The 18,610-nt window shown below is 53.8% G+C and overlaps 5 non-coding genes across 5 annotated transcripts; 1 reads left to right on the top strand and 4 right to left on the bottom strand.

Moving 5' to 3' along the window:
• Positions 1-3,538: 3,538 nt before the first annotated feature.
• TRNAC-GCA lies at positions 3,539-3,610 on the bottom strand. Its single transcript has one exon. It is a non-coding gene; the product is annotated as a tRNA-Cys (tRNA).
• A 1,991-nt stretch (positions 3,611-5,601) lies between these two features.
• TRNAS-AGA lies at positions 5,602-5,683 on the top strand. The gene has a single exon. It is a non-coding gene; the product is annotated as a tRNA-Ser (tRNA).
• Positions 5,684-7,518: 1,835 nt separating this feature from the next.
• Positions 7,519-7,612, bottom strand: TRNAI-UAU. Its single transcript has 2 exons — positions 7,575-7,612; positions 7,519-7,554 (listed from the first exon to the last, which is right to left on the bottom strand). It is a non-coding gene; the product is annotated as a tRNA-Ile (tRNA).
• Positions 7,613-15,538: 7,926 nt separating this feature from the next.
• On the bottom strand, positions 15,539-15,611 carry TRNAK-CUU. The gene has a single exon. It is a non-coding gene; the product is annotated as a tRNA-Lys (tRNA).
• A 2,450-nt stretch (positions 15,612-18,061) lies between these two features.
• TRNAK-UUU lies at positions 18,062-18,134 on the bottom strand. The gene has a single exon. It is a non-coding gene; the product is annotated as a tRNA-Lys (tRNA).
• Between the last annotated feature and the right edge of the window lie 476 nt (positions 18,135-18,610).

The following is an 18,610-nucleotide window of genomic DNA, read 5'->3' as shown; positions in this document are numbered from 1 at the left end:
CGGGGGACACGTGCCCTCCCGCCCCCGCCCTGGCAGAGAACCGGCATCGCACCCCCCCCCCGCCCGGGGCAGCCACGTGCGGGGGACTGACCCGGGGCAACAAGTTCCCACCCGGACAAGGACAAATCGCTGCAGGTAAAACGGGGGACCCCATGGGAGAGATTTAAATGGACATTGGAGACTCGTGGAGAGACCGGGGGGGGGGGGACGGGGAGCCGAGCGAGCGGATCGGGGGGGGGCGAATCACCCCGGATGTTACAGCCCGAGCGAGACCCCGAGAGAAACGGGGCAGAACCGGAGAGACTCCCCGCCCCCCCCCACAACTCCGGCTTCTCCCCCCGCATCCCAGCGGATGGGGGGGGGCGGATCCTGCTGCGGCTCCCGGGGCCGAGGCGGCTCCGAGGCTTCTCCCAGGTTCCCCGGGGCAGAGTCACGTGCCCGCCCCCCCCCCCGGGGTCTCTCACTCACCGGCTCACACGGAGGCGGCAGCAGCAGCTTTGTTCTCCCGCCCCCAGCGGGGCTCGTACGGAGCATGCGCAGTTCCAGCTGCTGACCCCTCCCTTACCCGGGCTGGGGAGGGCGGACGCGGCCCCGGGGCAGGCTGGGAGATGTAGTTCCGGACTCTCCCTGGAGCGGAAGTGACGTTGGCGAGGGAGCCGGAGAAGGGTTTGTGCCGCTGGGGCTCTGGGCATGCGCAGATCGCGGCGAGAGAGACCTTCATTAACCCCCCCGGGCCCGGCCACTCCGTGGGAAAGGGGCGGGGGGGGGAAGTGTCGGTGCAGCCCGGACATGGCCGGGAGCCAGTGACCCCGAGGAGCGGGGAGAGAAAGGGGGCTGAGATCCTCGGATTTACCGCTGCCCCCGTGGGGACCCCGCCCCGCCCTGCCCCTTTCTCCCTAGAGCCACGAGCAGCCCCAGGGTGACCCCCTCCCCAACCCCTGAGAAGTTCCCTGCCCCCGATTGTGCCCCATTTTCTCTCCCCTTCCCCAGTGCCCAGCTCTCCCTGGGGCTGGTGGGGCTCTGGGGTGTCTGGGGCCCTGGCCAGGGCTCTGGGGACTGGGGGCCAGGGAAGATCTGGCAGGACCCTGGCTGGGGCTGTGGGGGTGTCTGGGGCCCCGGCTGTGGGGTCTGGGCTCTGGGGGGTGTAGAAGGGCCTTAATCGAGAGAAAAGATTGGGTATTAAAGCAGAGAAAGGCATAACAAGCCCCAATGGCTGGACGGTGAAAAGAGACAAATTCATATTACAACTAAGGCACAAATATTCAACAGCGAGGATGATTCACCACAGGAACAAGCTACCAAGGAAAGTGGTGGATTCTCCATCTCCTGATGTCATTTGATAAAGACTAGATGCCTTTCTGGAATATGTTTGCCCCAAAAGTAGCTCTTGTGTCATACAGGAGGCCTGTGATATGCAGGGGGTCAGATTAGATGCTCTAATGGTCTCTTCTGGCCATAAAGTCAATTAATTTCTGAAAAACTGAGTGTAGCATTGGGAGCAGCATCTGATGTTTTCCTGTCTAGCCGGCTTGCTTCCTAGAACGAACGCTCCTTGAGTGGGGTGATCTACAGGGAGTAGCTCAAACCCCCAAAGTGCCTGGCCAGGGGCAGGACATTAGCACAGGAAGGGAGGGGTGTGGCAGTGACATCACAAAGGCCTTTTGCACAAAGACTGTTGGTCAAAGGTGGTGGGGAGGTGGTGACCTCACAGAGAGATGCTGACATCAGCCAGGCAGGACAGGAGCGAGGGGCCAGGGAAACCTCAGAGACCCCTGTGGCTTTGCTTCAGCAAGTCTCCTTCTCCAGGTCTCTCTTTGAGGACTGAGGGAGTATTCGGGTTCACGTACTTGAGCGCCAGGAGGAACCTCTTTCGACTTTTCTCCTTCCCTTTTAGGGAGTTTACTAGAGACCAGCCGTCCCTGTTTAGAAGCTAAGAGCCTCCTTGAGGTTTGAAACCTGTTCAGTCTGATCCATCTGGTGATGAAATCTAAGCATGGAAAACACGAGCTTAAGGAGGCAGAATTTTATTCCGCACCAGGGATTTTGTCCCCTAGAATTACTGGAGACATTAGGGTTTATCCTTTGTGTTTCATCTTTTCCTCCATCCCTTCCTCCTTTCTCTTCTCTTGCTTCTTTTGTCCTTTCACCTGTTTCCCTCCCAACACCAAGAACGGGGTGTGTGTATGTGTTGCGGGGGAGTGTTTGGCAGCTCCCACTGTGGGAGGTCCACCAAAACTGGGGGGCTGAAATAGTGCTCGGGCAGTGATCCCCACCAGTGACCTGAACCATCCTTTGGGCTCCCTGCTGAGAACCCTCAGCCTCCCGTCCTCAGCCTCTACCCTGATTGGCTGAGCAGGGGGTTATTGACAGGGAGGAGACTCAGGTCCTTGTTGTTCTCTTTTAAGACCAAGGAAATAAGTCATAACCAGTCATATGTTTGAATTTTGCTGCTTCTCTGCATTAATGGTCTCTGAGCAGTTCATGATTCTCTCTAACATTGCAGTTCTCCTCAAATACTTGCTGAATAATTACTGTGCACTGTTGGTCTGGAGCTCATCTGAGAGCACTTTATTCAGGTCATTCAATGGATGAAATTCAAGATCCAATGGTTAGTTTGAAAATCAGGGGTCTTGGGTCCTATTCCCAGCTCTGCCACTGGCTGGCCGTGTGACCTAAGACAAGTCAATTCTCCTGTCTCAGCCTGAGCTTCTCGCTCTTTCAAGTAGGGATAATAATGATCCGCTCCTACCTACCTTACGGTATGTGGAGACAGGGCTGGCTCTAGGTTTTTTGCCTCCCCAAGCAAAAAAAAAATTTGTCTGCCCTCCCATCCCCCTGCTGCCCGAGCCCTGGGTTCTCCCCTCCCTACACCTGCACCCCTTGCCTCCCCAGCTCTGGGCCTCCCACCACTTTCACTCCCCTGCCAACCCAGCCCTGGGCTCTCCCCCACACACACCCTGTGCTGCCCCAGCTCTCGACTCTCCCCTTCCCCCCAACCAGTGCTCCCCCCCCCCCACACCCCCAGCAGCCCCACCCCGGGGGTCCTCCCCCCCCGTGCACCTACTTCCACCCCAGCCCTGGGTCACTGGTAACTTGCTCCCAGGTTAATAAAATAGAAAAAAGAGAGGACTGAATGTGTAACAGGGAGTTTGGTAAATCTTGGTTATTTTATTTTTTCAACAGGCTCCTGTCCACCTCCAGTAGAATTTTCAGTCCCAATGGCAACTTACTTACCAAATGTAATACAGACTAGTCCATGCCTCCCAAGTGGATGTGGTTCTTTTTCTTCTGCACATTGTAGCCCATGGAGGCCAAGGACCTGCAAATGTGTCTTCATGTGCCTTTGTTTCATTGATGAAAACATAAACTAGACTCTTAGAGGATTGGAACTGATTTCAGCTGGGGGACATATTTGCTAGATTTTTATGCATTTGCACAGGAAAATGTTGAGTGTTTCCATTCATCCCTAGTCAGTGGAGCTCCTGAACATAATGGAAATGGATATGCAATTACTTTTTGTTGAAGGGCCAGGCTTTTAAGGGAGTACTTGGATTTGAACCAAGGCCCGTTTGATCTGCAGTCAAACACTCTACCACTGAGCTATACCCCCTGACAATTACATTGGCAAGTCAGTGATCTCAAGGATCTTGAAACCTGAGAGTGGAGTTCGTTTCTTCCTCACCCGTGTTGCTGTCTGTGCATCCCGGAGCTATGGGGTGAGTGGGAAACGCCCACAACTAGCTTGTCAGTATCAAGAAAGGAGCAGCCGACATCAGGACCAACGAGTCGTGTTGGTGGCGCATCAGGAAGAACCCACACTCCCAGAGACTTCTCGGCGAGGGCACGGTACACAATGGGGGCTACCTACCCGCCACGTCCCATCAAGGGTCTTTCTAGTTCCACTTCAGTGTTACCCAATTTCTAATCAGTCTTTGGCCCAGATTCCCTCCCTGAGCGGCACCAGCACATACCTGGGCCCCCTGCTAGTGTTAAATCTGCCTTGAGCTGAGACCCAGCTTGGCAAAGAGCCTGCAGCCCCCTCTGTGCTGGGGAGTGAGAGCAGCCCTGGCACTGGGCAGGGCAGCCCTGAGGGAATGAACCCAATGTGCCCGTGAGGCCCTGATCCAGAACCTCTGCCAGGCAGCTCGTGCTGCTCGGGCGTCTCTAGTCTCCGGCGAGGATTCAAAGCTTCTCTGCTCCAGGGGAACCCCTGGGGGAGGGAGGCAGGGCTCCTGCAGGATAAATCTTCCTGCCGGCAGAGCTCCGGTCCCCTCCTCATGGGCACAGGGCGCTGCACACGGCACCCACCACATCCACACACCCCTTTGTGGGGAGAATCAGCTCTGGGATATTGGGGTCAAACCCTTCCCACCTCCTCCCTGCAAAGCTTCTCCTGGCTTCAGTGAGGGAATGGGGGCGTGAGGGGCTAGTGCGGTAACAGCAGCAGCGTGGCCGTGGGGCTCGGCCGGTGGCTGGGGCCAGTCGCCTGAGCATGAACCCAGCCAACCCCAGGAGATGGACCCGGGTCACCAGCCCAACCCACCACGTGGCTGCTGCCGCTGCCCCGTTAGTGCGCGAGCTCCCACAGACCACGCTGGGGAGAGCCCCCAGCTGCAGGGGAGACGCCCCTGAGTGCCTGGCAGGGCCCAGCTCCTGGCTGACCTGCCCTGCTGGGGGTCAGGGGGCTGGGTGACAGGGGGGCGTTGGCTCTGGGGTGGGACTGTCACTTCCCCCCCTGCCAAGCCAACAGGATCACAGCAAACGAAACCAGCTTGGCCCACAGGGGAAGAGTTCAGTCCAGGGCCTGGTGCATTCTGGGAGCAGGGGCGGGGCAGAGAAAGGGCAGATACGGGGCAGCTCTGAACACTATGCGCAGAACTGCCTGTCCTGTCCCGCAGCCCCTGTTACAGGGGGCTTTTAGCCATAGTTTTAATCAGGCCAATAAATTGAAACAAACCCCTGTTAAATCATTGCTCAGCCCGAGTCCTTCACCCACATTCCTTAGGGCATTGGGTGTTTCATTTCCTGCCTCCATTTCCCACAGAGACACAATTTCCTTTGCACAGATCCATGAACAGCAAAACCTCCCTGTGTCTCTGGTCTGAGCCAGGGCATTCGATTTCAGTGAAATCTTCTCTCCTGCAATGCGATGGTCAGACAGAGGGGACGTGGCACCTGCATCCCTGCCAGGGAGATATTGGCTCGGCTCTTTCTTTCTGCTGCTGTTGTTAGTCCATGAAACATCAAGGGTGGAATGCAAGGCTCAGTTCATGCAACAGCCCCCTGAAAAATTTCAGTGCCCCAGAGAAATCCTGCCACCTGATATTGGAATGATGTGCTGGAGATTTGACTAGGAAAGGGACTGTCTGAATTGTCAGAGTGGGGAATGAACAACAATCTACAGCAATGTCATTAACACAAACACACTCATCCTGCTCCAGCCGGAAGGGAAATGGGCAGGAATTCTCGCTGTTCACCCAAGGACACACTTACACTGATGCACAGCCATGAATGTGATGGGGAAGCTGGTCTGAGCAAACAATTTGAAGAGACAATTCAGTGAGAACTGAATTATCGTGTAGTAAAGCAATTATACATCAAGTAGTTGTGGCTGAGTGGTTAAGGCGATGGACTAGAAATCCATTGGGGTTGCCCCGCGCAGGTTCAAATCCTGCCAACTACGCAAGCTCTGCACTGTTGTTATGATTACTCTAGTTTTAGTGCCTGAGCATTCACAGTGCAAACTGGAGCTAAATCTAGTTTCACTCTGTCTGCACTTAAAATGCTGCTGTGGCACCTGCTATAGCACTCTGGAGTAGACAATCAGTGGAGAGGTTTTCCCATCCCTGTAATAGCTGCATTGACAGAACAATTCTTCCTTTTCTTTAGCACTATCTAACCAGGGCTTAGGTCACTGTAACTCTATGGGTGGACGGGGGGTTTCATACCCTGAGAGACATCGCTCTGCCAGTGAAGTGCCCAGCGTACACCAGCCCTTAGATCCCTTTTGGTATTTCAATGCAGGCACTGACCTGTGAGAGGAAAACATCAGCTCACAAACACAGAGACTGAATTCCCCGCATTTAATCTCGCTGCACTTTCCAGAAAGTCACAAAATTCAATTCATTCTTGCTAGGACAGACAAAAATAAGTGACACTAAGTTTTTGTCTTGGTTAAATAAAATTAAGTGTTTAATTAATATAGTAAAAATCTGTACTGATTCCTCTAACTAACACCACAGCGTGAAATAGGAACAGAGACAAAGCTTGTCAGTGATGACTAATTTTGCAAATGATCTTCCCATTATTAATTTCCACGCTGCCCCCATTGGAGGTCTGGGCATCTCCAATGTCATAGCTCTGCATTCACCTTCCCCTTAGAATTGTTCTCCGACATTCGCCTTCCTCTGCAGCATGGGGCACGGGTCACTTGCTGGAGGATTCCCTGCACGTTGAAGTCTTTAAACCACGATTTGAGGACTTCGATAACTCAGACATAGGTTAGGGGTTTGTTACAGGAGTGGGTGGGTGAGATTCTGTGGCCTGCATTGCGCAGGAGGTCAGACTAGATGATCATAATGGTCCCTTCTGACCTTAAGTCTATGAATCGATGAATCTATTCCCAAATTTGGAAAATTGTGCAGCTCAGAATGTGAATAGTGACCCCATCTCCTTCCTGCACCTGCTCTACATTGCTCCACAGCAGCTTCTCCACCTGCAGAGTCACCCCAGCACTGCAGTGCAGCTGCCCAGGGTTCAGCAGGGGCCCCTGGCAAGGACCGTGGGTGCAGCTAACAGCCCGGTGTGCCTGGCCGTGAGGCAGCTGTAAAAAAGCAACACCCCCCCGGCCAGAAGTAGAGACTGAATTCCCCAACTTTAACATCATGACCCTGTGTAGAAAGCCACACGTGTCAGTTGTATTTTCACAGGGAGATGCAAAAATCAAGTGACCAATTTTTAAGTTGAGTAAATAAAGTTGAGGCGATAGTTATTAACCTCACAAAAATATACTAAAGATCCCTCAACATAACACCTGAAGGTGAAATATGAACAGAGACAAACCTTGTCAGCAAAGGCTCATTTCCCAAACTATCCTCAAAATGTTACTAATTCCCACCCCTCCTCCACAGGAGCTCTGTGCAGTGTAACTGTTCTGCAGGCAGCTTCCCATTAAATGCTGTTGGGGGACATTCCCAGGCCTGGAAATGTACCAACGACAGAATTTGAAGAGCAAACCTGGCTCCCCGCACCAGGCGGGATTTGAGTGTTTTGTCTTTGTCACTTAGTCTTTGTCAATAGTACAGACACCAGGGGCAGGACTCCAGGCTCTGCTTGAGGGATCCTGGCACAGGGCTGAGGGAGGAGAAAGGATTGTAGATTCTCACCTGCACTCTGGAGAGGAGGTAATAATTGAAGGGGGCATTTCCCACTCCTCCCCTCCTCAGTGTCCCAGGGCTGGAATTCTACATTCCACAGGGCCAAATGAGGGGGTGATGCCATGTGGTTAATGAAAACCACTGCTCCAGGTGAGATTTGAACTCACAACCTCAGCATAGCTCCTTTCAGCACTGCCCTATAAGTACTGTGCGCTAACTAATTGCGCCACTGGAGCACCTGCTGGATAGTATTTTCTGAAACCCCCCTAGGCTGATAAAGCCAAGGCGTGACCCCAAAACATTCTCAGTGGAGCTGAGAGCAGGTAGCGACAAGTGTTGTACTTGGTGGGGTGGATTCTTCTTAAGGCTTCCAGGCCCCATTTCACCCTTTTGTTCTTCCCTGTGTAATAGCAGAGCTGGTTAAGACTCAATGGAGAGTCTTGCTGCAGCCCAACAGGTCTGAAATCACTGAGAACCAGCTCTAAGCATTAGTCCTGCTTTGGGACAGTGTCTCTCCTGCAAGGAACTGCCCAGTCTGCGCTAGCAGGGAGGCTCCCTCACTAACAGCTGAAATCAGGGAGAGCTGTGTGAAGTGCAGGGCCCCAGGGGTGCCTGAACAGGGGGGAACAACACCCCAGGGCTTTTAAAAATGGGAGGGCTCTGCCTTGCCACTTTCTAATGACCATAAAGGCGAGTGAGGGTGGGAGGGGACGGAGAGCAGTGAGCGGGAGGAGGGGTCTTGGGGGATGAGGCAGCGTAGGAGCCTCTTGTGGGAAATATCTCGTGCCCCACTGCCAAAAGGAGCCCCTTGAGTGGGAACGGTCAGAGGCCCCACTCGGGGGCTGGCCCTGCTTGCCTACCTGCTTTTCAACTGCTGCAAAAACATCCTGAGCAGAGAAGCAGCAGGCCAAAACACTTTTAAGCAGCTGCCAAAGTAGCTCAGTTGGGAGAGTGTTAGACTGAAGATCTAAAGGTCCCTGGTTTAACCCCAGCCTTTGGCAAGTCCTTTGGCAGCTTGTTCTCTGGAAGCACAGCGGTGCCTGTACTCAAGGTGAGCAGAGCTGGCCTAGGGCAAAGCAATTTTGGGGGCCCTTTCCATTAAAAAAGTTGCAATACTGTATTCTCATGGGGCCCCTGAGAGATGAGAGCTGTCTTTCCGAACGTGGTGGCCCTCAGGAATGGTGCCAGAGGGCTGCTGGGCAGTGGCAGGCAGGCATTGGGGATGAAAACTCCTCTGCGCAGTTGAGCAAGGGCAGTACCAGGGAAGGGGCATCTGTGAAAGTGGCCATGTGGAAGGTGGCAGGGATTTGGGGCCCAGGAGGAGGTGCTTGCTGTTCAGTGCCTTGGAGCAGCTGGACTTGGCCATGGTGGGTGTTCAGGAAATGCACATTAACAACTCTAGGGTAGCTCAATAGGCAGAGGGTGATTGGAGGAAAGGCCTCCTGGCCAGGGAAGAATGATGGGGCTGGAGTCTTGTTCTTCACATTCACGGTGCTAGTACAGAAGGTGGTGGAGCTTAGACCAGGGAGGGCATTGCTGGTGGCTTTGTGCTCTGTGGCACTGATTACTGCTATATTAGTGTGTATGGTCCCCAGTTAAGGCATGAGAGGGAAGATCAAAGGCTCCCTTCCTCTGGACTCCATGATGTTTGGTGTTGGGGGGGATTTTAATTGTGTCAGCTGGCCTGAGCACCGCTGGTCCTGTTTTCCCAACCTTCAGAGGAAACATTTTTACAATGAGCACTACCTGGCACAGGTCTGTAGTGAGGTCGGCTTAGAGGAACTCACTCCAGCCACAGAGGGGGTTCACCTTTCTGCAGGGACAGACCAGGACTCGCACTGACCGGATTTATGCTTAGCTTTTGTGTCTTTAGCGTGTTGCTTCTCAGATTCTTTCTTGGCCCGACTTGTAACACTTTGACACTTAACAGGCCAGAGTTTGTGCACCTCCCTATTATCCTCACTAGGATCTGATTTCCAAATTTTAAGGAATGACTTTTTGCCTCTAACGGCCTCCATTACTCTGACGTTTACCTAGAGTGGCGTTCTGCTGGTCCTCCTATTGTCGTTTCTGATTTAGGGCAAACGTTTCATCTGAGCCTCTAACTGCGGTGGTTTTAAATGCTCTGCATGCTGCTTGCAGGCACCTAACACTTGTGACAGCAGCTCCTTTTAATTCCCATCCAACCATCTGTACTTATGCCGATAGGTCGACTTTAGGTCTTTAACTTTGAGCAGTAGCTGAGAAGATGTTAAATCGGGCAGAAACCCATTCGACAAACCTCTTCATTTCCTTGTTATTTCCTGACTTAGTCATTCATCGCCTTTTCCTTATTTCCTTATTTCCCCACTGCTTTCTACCTCGCCATGATGAGCTCCCAGACATGCACCAAACCCCATTCACATGACTTTGAAAATTAGGTAACTAAGTGAGGATCACTTCCCTGAAATGACTCCAATTGAAGAATTCAAAGCAAGAACCATTAACACAGAATGCTGTTCAAAGAGAGAGAAGTCTTTCAGCCTCCCTCCTCTCGCTGGTTCCTCTCCTTCCTTCTGTTCAAAGACAGTTCCCTGTACACTCCTACTTTGCACAAACCCACCCACTGACCTGTGACTAGCAGTCTCTCACTGTTAACTCTTCCAGCAAAACGGACCAAAGAAAGTGTATGCGAGCGCTGTACCACAGCCCCGGTGCTCTTTTCGGTTCCTTCCCACAGAACTTTCGCTCCATACCAGTCCAGTTCCTTGCTGTTGCTTGGCTAACCACTGCATGCGTGTGCTATACCGTACCCTGAGCTGATTCCCGGCTTTTGTGCTCAATACAGCCTCACCCATCTGTGTCTCTGTGGCACAATGGATCAGCGCGTTTGGCTGTTAACTGAAAGAATGGTGGTTTAAGCCCACCCAGGGATGGCGCTAAGCCTGTGCTACTTCCTCGAGGGCTAGGGGGAGCCTCAAAGGTCCCATTTTGCTGCCTCTTGGCCTCAGTGCTTTCAGCTGGTGGTCCAAAGAGCAGGCTGGATGTTATTCAGAAACCCATCTGCCAGCAGCCGTGCCGGAGGCTCAGGCTTAATCCTCAAGGCCGAGCACAAAAACTTTCAGCCGGGAACATTTCGCTCCCTTCCCGCCTCCGCCCAAGCGGCAAGGGAGAAGCGGAGGAGACAGGCCGGCTCAAAGACGCCTCCCTCCCACTTCCCTGTACGCTGTGCAAAGCTCTTGGCCTGCCTCATGCCTCGTCAGGAAAGCACGGCCATGCGGCCCAAGCCTGAGTCACATCCGCGGCCTGGCCCGCCCCGGCTGACGGCCGCGCAGAGCCACGCGAGTCAATGGCAGGTCGAGTCGGGGGCCTCGGCTCTTTCCCCTGACAGCCACACACACAGCGCTGCCTAGCGCCCCCAGAGCCTCCCTCGTGTTCTCCCGCAGCAGCCGCCTGCCGGGGTGGGTGGGAAAAGGGGACCAGGAAGCACTGCAGCCTCATTCCGGGACAGGAGGCCCTCGCCACGCCCAGGCCTGCCTCTTGCCTTCAGCCCAGGCAGCCAGAGGTGCCGGGGAGCTCCCTGGCAGGCCGCTTCGCCTCAGCCACCTCTTGCCTCATGGCCTAGGCTCTTGGTGCTCTGCTGGTCACCGGCTCGCTTGAAGGCCCAGAGGGAAAAGAAACAAGCACATGCCTAGCGGAAGATGGCTTTGACCCATCAACCTCTGGGTTATGGGCCCAGCACGCTCCCGCTGCGCCACTCTGCTAGTGCTTGGTGCTGCTTGCCACCCAGCTGCTGCTATCCGGATTAGTGCCTTATACGCTCTTGCTCTGGCAGGCAGATGCGCAGGCTGCTGATTTTAAAGCTTCTGCAGGGTAAAAGGGATCTGTTTGGGGTTTGGACCCCATTGGGAGCTGGGTAGCTGAGTGCCAGAGACGGGAGCACTTCTTAAACTGTTTTCAGTTAAGCCTTCAGCTTGTGGGGGGACGAGTTTCAACCTTGGATCCGTGTCTGCAGCAGGCAAGCGCGTCTGGCACGATCCCTGCCCCGCCGCTGTATTAGCAGACTAAAACCCGGAGCAAACGCACACGCCTTGCAAAGGAACAGGAGCCGGGATCTCGAACATATATCAACATTTTATTAAGATGATGCTCAAAGATAAAAAAAAGTGTATGGCACAGCGTTTAGGCGTAGAAGTTTCTGGTGCTCAGGGAACAACGTATGGCTTACCCAAGGGGTGCGAAGTTTGGTTTAAGATCAGGTGGCGTAAGGAATACGTAATCTGCAGTAGCCCTGACTGGGGGTAAAAGTTTAATGTACAGACACTGAGTTAGGAGGGTATGTTGTCCATCTGAGGGCTACGTTGGGGTGTGGAATATAATGAGCGGACACCACGATGAGGATGGATTGACCCATATTTGGTGAGTTTTAACGTTCATTGTTTTTGAATCTTTGCCACAATCTACTTGAAGCAGGGTCAGAATGACGTCTACCCTGCCATCTGTTGGTGATCTGTCGTCAAGGCCTGTCACGGGCTGGTGCTTCAGTTTCCTCTAGGCAGCAGTGCTGCAGGCTCCTTTGGTCAGTTCCCATGCAACTATGTCGGGGAAGGGGAGTAGAGGCTCATGCTCCCCAGCCCCACGTCCCTCCCGCAGCAGCTGGGGAATCCAGGCCAAATGTAACCCTGGTAGCTGGGCCGGGATTAGCCTGGGCCGGGGTAGGGCTGGGGAGGAATTGTGGGGGAGACAGATGCACCCGCTGTGAGGGGAGATCCTCCCATTCCCTGCCAACCCCCCTCACTCCTTGCAGCACGGCGCCCCCTAGCACTTCTTTGTCTGTCGTGGAGGTGTCTGCTGCCTTCTTCTCCCTTAGCATCAGCTCTCCCCATCCTGGGGCACTGGCGTCACCTGTCCTGTGCAAACAGGAAGGCCCCGGTGTGCCCCATGGCACTGCCCTGGAATTGGGGGGGCAGCTGTGGATGGAGCCATATCGAAATATGGGGGTGGGCAAGGCTGGGGACCAGGACTCCTGGGTTCTCCCCTAAATTGTGGGCGGGGCGTGTAAGTTCGGAGGTAGAGGGGGGGAGGGGCAGGGCTGGGATCTAGGGCTCCTGCTTTTTCTGGTTTTCTCCACCTCCTGAAGCTGCCTCGGTCCTTTCAGTGCGTTTCCTGTTCCAAATTCATTTGCTGACTTGTGTAACTCACCCCAGAGGTGGCTGCATCTCAGTGTTGGGTGAGGCACCCTTGGCTGCATCACCTCCTAACCGCGTGTCTCTCTCCCTGCAGGTGACCCTGCAGCACTCAGCAAACATCCGCAAGATCGTGGGAGGCACTTTGAGCATTGGGCAGGCAGGGGCCAGGTGCCCCGTTCCCACCCCCAGAGAATGGGACCCAGCCCCCCCTACTTTTTACAGGAATTAAAGGGGCAAATCAGAGGAGGGTGGCCAGGGTCCGAGCAGGGGTGGAAATTGACTGGTCGGGGTCAAGCAGCTGGAGGCAGAGTTAGGAGAGGGGCTGAAGGGCAAAGTCAGGGACGGGGGAAGGAGCCGGAGTTCAGCCCAGGGGGAGGCGCTGCCAGAGGGTTAAACCCCGGCACAGGCAGGGGCAGAGGGGTAACAGTTCGGGGGGCTGAGACTCCAGTGTTTGCAAAGATGCAGGGGGGAGCAGAGGGGCTTTTCTATTTCCCCTCCCACAGGCAGCACCTCTCAGCATGGGCTTCCCAGGGCTGGGCTCTTAAAGGCACAGGCATCCCACTGCCTAGACACTGCAGCTCCTCTCTGATGTGACCTACTGAGGTGCTGCAGTAGGAGACTCAATTCAGTGAAACCGGCATTCCCTATACGCCCCCCAGCCAGGGGGCTGTGCACCCCTTCCCCGAATTTCCCCAACACCCCCCTAGTGGTCAGGTAGTTACATGCAGCGCTGCCAATGTTGTCACTGGTTGCAAATTTGAATGGAAATTGCAACGTTAACACACACTTTAAAAGCAGATCCAACGTATGAAAAATACTTGTACCTGAGAAAGTAAAATAGGTTTGAAAAGTCTGGACAAAGCCGGGTTTCCTCCCCCAGCTGTTGTGTTTGCTGACAATGTCGGTGCATTGGCTTCGGCAATGTTGGCCAACCTCAGAATTTCAAATGATGATTTGGAAGCAAGGTGTGAATGAGCTCTCCCTTGACAGCTAGTGACGAGCCAGGGTTGGGGGAGGCTTTGGGACCAGACTGTATTTACATGAACTCACCTACTCTGCCGAGGTGTCCAGCAGACAGAGCTGGGCCGCCTCTGCTCTAGGTGCCCAGAGGAGGAAGGAAGGTGTGTGGGGCTCCAGCCTGGGAATCTTCCTCCCTCCTGCCAAGCCCTGACTATCAATCCCGGCCCTGACCCTCCTTTCTTCAAGCGCCATGTGGGCCAGAGGAAAAGTGTGGCAGGAAGCACCAGGGCCAAACTCATGGGCATCAGGTGAAGCAGCAAGAATCCCAACCACCAGGGTAGCAAGTTCTAGAGCTCCAACCCATTGTGGCCACCCCAGCCAGAGACCTGGCTCTAGGAGGTGTGAGTCACCCAGCAGGAGGAAAGATTGGCTCTTGCACAACTGGAGACAGGAAGTTGAGCACTGGGAGCTCAGGTCTTTACCACAAGGTCCCACTGAGATTTGGACTCAGACTGCAGGATTCAGAGTCCTGAGTGCTGCCCGTTACACCATGGTACCAGCTTGTGCTGCTTTCTCTGCACATCGGTGACCCTCACGGGACTGGCTCGAGTAGGGGACTGTTGGCCCCTTACTAAAACTTAGTGGGGTTTTGGTTGGCTAGTTCCCAGCAGCAATAGAAGGGGAAGGGCCAATGGGAAATCAGGACCCTGAGACTGACAGTCCCCAGGGGCAATGGGGAGAGGCCAAAGCTCCAAGTTAGCCGCACTGACAGGCCAGGCAGTGTAATGAGGGAGTCAACAGGCCAGGGGGTCCCATCCTCCGTGGGAGCTGGAACTGCCTGGGCCAGAGTGGGGCGGAGCTAAGGAGAGAGCAGGAGCCCGAGAAGAGCCGGGGAGCAGAGCTGCACCAGCCGGGGAGAACCAGAGCAGATCTGTGCTGGGAGCTGAGCCGCAGCAGCACGAGCTGTAGAAGCTGCCCAGGGAGCAGATCTGTGCTGGGAGAAGAGCTGCAGCAAGCGGAGCCAGAGGAGCAGCCCAGGGAGCTGGAGGCAGAGCCGCAGCAGCACTGGGGCTGGAGGTGGGTGCAGTGAGCAGAGTGGGACAGCGAGGGGGACCCTGGGCAGAAGCCCCAGTGAAAGCAGATGCCACCCGTCAAGAGATCTTGCAGGCCAGACTTTTGGGGTGGGGATCATATCCCTACATGGGGGCTGACACTGGGAACAAGGGACCTGTCACCTAGAGCACGTGGCCACTGCCAGAGCAAGTGTCCAGCCCGTGGTGTCCCTGCAGCACAGCCAGGGCCTGGGGAGGAGGCCTGGGACATGTGAGGGAGAGACTGTGACCTGCCCTGACCCTCCAGAGACGCTGGTTGTGATCTCCCTGCGCCACAGAACAGGGTGACGTGTTTTCCTTTCCCATCTTTCCTTGTGTTTTACATTGATTGCTGGGTAATAAATGGTGTTTGCTTGAAGCACATGCAATGAGGAGTGGGTCAGGGAAGTGCCCAGAGTGGAGACACTGTAGCCCTGTTCAAGTGATCATGACAAGACTGGGGGTCATCAAAGCCCCCAGGATTCCTGGGCCCAGCCTTGTTGGGGTTACGAGGTCTCTGCCACACAGGAGAGTAGAAAGAGTGTCCTTGGGGTCAGGCAGCCTCTGGGTAAGGGGGTGGGGACTCAGATCCTTTCTCCCGCCAATTGCACCAGGGTCATGTATAAACCAGGGAAGTTCCACACAATAGCCAGACCTGAACCCCCTGTACACTTGTGCTCTGTCCTCATTGCTTCTCTGTCTCTCTTCCCCCATCTCTGCTGCTCCCCCTCTGGGCTTTCTCAGCACCTGGCCCCACAGCACTTCCTGCCAGCCAGAGACACTGTGTTCTAGGCCTGCTCCTGTGGATGTGGCCTCTCTCCTGATTCCTGAGGAAAGGAACCTTTCCAGGAAATGGCCACGGCTTCTGGGAATCTGCATGTGGCTGGTGGACAGCACCAGGAATCATTTGGCTCCTGGCACACAAGGCAACTTAAAAGCTGAGCACCCAAACAGGGGCTTGAACCCTGGACCCTCAGATTAAGAGCCTGATGCTCTACCAACTGAGCTACCTGGGCTTGTTGAGATCACCTTCACTGTTCAGCACAAGAGCGAGGAGGCCGGCAAATGAGAGGCAAAAAAAGTCCCCAGAACCCCTCTTCTTTTTCTGCACAGCCACTGCCTGTCAGCAGGATTCCTCCTCCTCCTCCCTCCTGTGCCTCAGTGCGACTAAATCTCCACACCTAGACAGCCAGTCCCTCCGCTGCACCCCAATCCCGCAGGCTTCAGCCTCCCTGCCAAAGCCCTGCACCTGGCTCCAGAGAATTAAGTCTCACGTGTCGCTGGGAACTTGACTTCTTGTGCCCAGAGAGTCTCGGCCCCCCTCAGCAGATGACCTGAGAAACACAATGTCCATCTTTTCCAAAGAAGGGCTTGGAGGGGTTTTTCTCATGTTACCATGTGGCCTAATGGATAAGGTGTCTGAGTGTGGATCAGAAGACTGAGGTTTCGAGTCCCTTGGTGGTTGTGTTTCTGCAGTTTCACTGTTGTGCTGAACGTCCTGCTCCCTTCAGGGCTGGAACCTCTTCTTGGCCACTCAGGCCAATGCTCTGGCTTCAGCTAGAGCCCCGGGAAGGAGTTGGGGGGTGGGCGTCACAAAGGCTGGGGCATGAGCCCCAGGTGCTTCAGTCTCGCCTTTGCCCTTCCTGACTTGCCAAAGAAAATGGGCGGCTGCCGGGCTAGCATGTGCGCCTGTCCCTGTGCTGGAGTGTACTTGCTACATAGCGTCGTCGGAGCCTGGGTGTTTCTCTGCTTCTCGCCAGCTCGGAAAAGCCTCTTGGGGTTAAATCTCCTGCCCCACTGCAAAAGTGAGCACCTTGAGTGGGAACGGTCAGAGGCCCCACCATGGGGGCTGGCCCTGCTTTCCTACCATCTTGTGATGTTGGCCACAGAGCATCAGCAGCCACCCTGCATGCTGGGGACCTTCAGTGGGTGTTTCTCATAGGACCTAATCACATCAGACACGCCATCGGGCTCGTACACCTGCACATCTACCAACGTGATATATGCCATCATGTGCCAGCAATGCCCCTCTGCCATGTACATTGGCCAAACCGGATAGTCTCTATGCAAAAGAATAAATGGACACAAATCTGACATCAGGAATCATAACATTAAAAAACCAGTGGGAGAACACTTCAACCTCTCTAACCACTCAGTGACAGACTTGAAGGTGGCGGTTTTGCAACAAAAAAACTTCAAAAACAGACTCCAAAGAGAAACTGCTGAACTTGAATTAATATGCAAATTAGATACAATTAACACTGGCCTAAACAGAGACTGGGAATGGTTGGGTCATTACACTAATTGAATCTATTTCCCTATGTTAAGTTCTCCTCACACCTTCTACGGGCCATCTTATTATCACTTCAAAAAGTTTTTTTTCCTCCTGCTGATGATAGCTCATCTCAATTGATTAGACTTTTCCTGTTGGTATGCATACTTCCACCTTTTCATGTTCTCTGTATGTATAAATATCTCCTGTCTGTATGTTCCATTCTATGCATCCAAAGAAGTGAACTGTAGTTCACAAAAGCTTATGCTAAAATAAATTTGTTAGTCTTTAAGTTACCACAAGTACTCCTGTTCTTTTTGCTAAATTTTAGTGTTGAAACCCAGACCCTAGCCCACTTGACTTTGGAACCCCTGTCCCCTGCCTAGCAAGTGCTATTGAATTGAGGGTGAGTCCCTCAATCGGGGTCTGCCAAGCACAGTAGCAGATTCACACAACCTCGATTCACACAACAAGGATAACAACCCTTTATTTCTCCTGCTCCTGTAACATGGAGACTGGGAATCCAACACCAGACAAAAGTGATCATTTTGGCAAGCAACCCAACCTATTTCCAACACACTGTAAAATCCACATGCAGACTCATACACGAAACCTTGCAAGAAAATGTTCCTGAGGGGGCCTGAAGCACCTGCTGCTGGAGGGAAGGAGGGAGCTGTGGGTTGGGATTGAGGAGCAGCATGAGGAGGGAGGACCTGTGGGTTGGGATTGAGGGGCACTGGGAATAGGAGGGGGCTGTGGGTTGGGACAGAGGAGAAGGGTGAAGAGGAGCAGGCTCTGGTTGGGAGTGAGGAGCAGTGAGCATAGGAGGGACTGAGGGTTGGGTCTGAGGGGCACTGGGAAAAGAGGGGACATGGGTTTGGGCTGAAGAGCATCTTCATTTGGGGATCCAGCAGGACAGGGGAAGGCAGCAGGTGATTCTAATTCCTTAGGGATATTCTGTGTGTTTGTATGTGTGTGTGTGTGTGTGTGTGTGCAGGAAAGGAACATGCTCTATGCCCAGAGGCCTTTATTCCTCCAGGCTGCAAGGACAGAGGGGCTGTCAGGAAGTTGCCCCTTCAAACCCCCCCCCCCCCCCCAAAAGGGCCTTCTGAGGAAAGGGAAAATCCTGCAGAGAAAAAGTAACATCAAAGAGGACCTGAGAAAGACAGTTTACAATCTTGGTGAGTAGTTTATCACCTGACCAGGGACTTGAACCCTGGACCCTCAGATTAAAAGTCTGATGCTCTGCCAACTGAGCTAGCCAGGCTAACAAAGAACAACACCAAGTTGGTGCAGAGGAGAAACTAGTCAAGAAAACAAGAGCGGTAAATAACAGTGGAAACCTGCTGCTCTCTCTGGCCCAGTAAACACTATGAGTTTATATCAAATTTAGCAGCGTTAAATCGCACCAATCCACACAACGAAGCCCTTTATATCGATATAAAGGGCTCTTAATACCGGTATCTGTACTCCTCCCCGACGAGGGGAGTAGCACTGAAATCGGTATTGCCATGTCGGATTAGGGTTAGTGTGGCCACAATTCAATGGTATTGGCCTCCAGGCGCCATCCCACAGTGCACCATTGTGACCGCTCTGGACAGCAATCTGAACTCAGATGCATTGGCCAGGTTTACTGGAATTTACTTTTGAATTTCATTTCCTGTTTGCCCAGCATGGAGCGCTGATCAGCACAGGTGAGCATGCAGTCCCAGAATCAATATGAGCTCCAGCATGGACCGTATG

Source organism: Mauremys reevesii, linkage group 12 (genome assembly GCF_016161935.1).
Source record: "Mauremys reevesii isolate NIE-2019 linkage group 12, ASM1616193v1, whole genome shotgun sequence".
In the NCBI taxonomy this organism is placed as follows: domain Eukaryota; kingdom Metazoa; phylum Chordata; order Testudines; family Geoemydidae; genus Mauremys; species Mauremys reevesii.
This window is presented reverse-complemented; position numbering and strand designations above follow the sequence as displayed.